Genomic DNA, 2420 nt, shown 5'->3' with positions numbered 1-2420 from the left:
GAATGCTCCCCTAACCTCTTCCCCGTTAACTATTCTTTACCATCACCCCAACCTCCATGTGTTAAGATTAAATAGGAATACAAATATCAGTACAAAACCTTAAAGAGGATATAATTCTTCTCCACACTAACCTGGATTTGGGCTTTAATGTTTTAAGTACATTTATATTTGATGGATTAGTAAGACCATATACAGGAGTATATGCTTAAAATATATTTTATAAGTATTATCCAGTATATTAGTTTTTGAAAAATTGTCAAGCAAGTTAATTTTCTTTTTACGATTAAGTAAGCAGTGACAGGAGTGTCTGTGGATTTGGTATATTTTGATTTTGCTGAAGCCTTCAAAATGGTTCTCCAGTAGTCAATGTGTAAGATCTATCAAATTGGATTATAAAATTTCTAGAAGGGTAGAAAAGACCTTATCCAGAAGGTTGTAATTAATGATTCTTACTCTGAATGGTCTAAAGTTAACGGTGGTTAAGCTCAAGCTTTAGATTTTGGGAACAGATGGTATAAAACCAAGATATTAAAGAGATGGAAATAGCTGGCTCAGACCCCAAACTTTCCTAGTTTGCTGATGATGTCCTCTTCACCCTGGCCTCCCCCCATACATCTCTACCAAACCTTATGAAAACATTTAAGAACATTGTTACAATATCAGAAGTATTAGTAAACCAAGCTTAGTCTCAAGCAATGAGCATTACCTTAACTCAGTGGTCTCAAAGTACCGGCCCGCGGACCAGTTGCGGCCCGCGAGCCGGTACTATGTGGCCTGCAGCCCGCTCACAAGTCTGGTACATGGTCACGGACCGCATACCAGACCTGCGGGAGCAGCTACACGGTCTGCATCTCTGTCGGATGCAGACCGCATAGCTGCTTCTGTGCCGGCACTCGGATCCTTTCAGCCGGCGTCTTCACTAAACACAGGCCGAAAGGATTGATTAGATTAGTAATGTCTGCAGTAGACATTACTAATTGCCACTAGATGTGACGCTTGATCGCTTGTGTCAGAAGCTGTCACTGCCGTTGCCGGTCCCGAGATCCGCTGTGCCCGATGCGGCCGGGACCGGCACGGCTCTGTAACAGGAGATCAAAGGGAGTTCAGTACACTGCCTGGGCCTTACTTTTTGCATCTATCATGTCTCCCAATACATCTTTTTTTTTCAATACAATTTTATTGATTTTCCAAAACAAGAATACAATTGGAAAAAATCAGAAAGAACATACAATAGACAGAAACAACACATCTCCTCCAATGGGATTAAATACCAATGAGATAAAACATAATTGCAAACTATGTAGGGTAGCCACTAATTCGTAAAAACATAAGAAGATGAATGGAAAGAGAGGAAGAGGGAAGGGAAAGGAAGAGGTAGAAGGAGTAGGACAGAGAAAGAAAGAGAGCTCCCCTGTTGTGTATTGTCAACAAATATCTTGTAACGGCATGACTCAAGTATATGTCTCTTGAGACTGGGATATTAGTCAGGTAGCATGGGAAAGCTCAAGTAAACAAGTATCATAGCGGAGGGAAGGATAGTTGGGTAAAGTAAAGAGCACACTTACAGAAGAGTGGCCTGGAATAAAAAGGCATAAGAAAAGAAAATAGAACGGGAGGGAGAAAGAGAGTATGTCACAAGAAGAAGAAAAGCCAAAAAACGGGAGGGGGAGGGAAATAGGGAACTAGGGGCCAGTCTCGAACAAGCAAAAAGGGTATACCAAACAAAAACTAAAAGCGGGGGGCTGCATAGCAGGTCTAAAAACATGCAAGGGATAACAGAAAGGCCATCTCAAACCTCACAGATATGATCGACCCGCCTAATCCACTCCGTCACAGTATGCAAAGATTTAGGGGATTTCAGGGGAAGCTGTTCATGCCAGTGCAGAAGGAATGTCGACGGCGAGAATTGCAAGGACAATCCCATAACTTGGGATACAATGTCATGGACTTGTGTTCAGTACGCTGTAAGTGCTGGGCATGTCCAAAAAATGTGGCGAAGATACGACATCCTTCTGACATCGCCAGCAGAGATTTAGTGAGGTACGGTGTTGTTAGTCAGGGGGGTCAAAGGACTTTCACCAGATGCTAGTATGCTTTTAAGCTTTAAATGGGAGATTTCGGACAATGTTGCAGAAATGAGTCGATGGAAGTGGTACCTGAATTCTGATCAATTCACAACCAGGCTCTCAACGTTAAGGGTAATGGAGACCAGGTCGGCTCAATATTAACCCATTGTTTGTATTGTGGATTATTGGATTGGACATGCCTGTGAATAATCCTGGCGTGATAAGAAACGTTGTATTAATGATTGACATCCAGCACTCCCAATCCAAGTTTGGAAGCTTTCATCAGTGACCAAGCAAGACGGGGAGGTTTATCCCTCCAAACAAATTTGGAAAAATCCCCCAGTCTGGGAAAGA

The sequence above is a fragment of the Nanorana parkeri genome, unplaced genomic scaffold (genome assembly GCF_000935625.1).
Source record: "Nanorana parkeri isolate BGI_ZX_2015 unplaced genomic scaffold, ASM93562v1 scaffold677, whole genome shotgun sequence".
In the NCBI taxonomy this organism is placed as follows: domain Eukaryota; kingdom Metazoa; phylum Chordata; class Amphibia; order Anura; family Dicroglossidae; genus Nanorana; species Nanorana parkeri.
Note: the sequence above shows the minus strand (reverse complement) of the source record.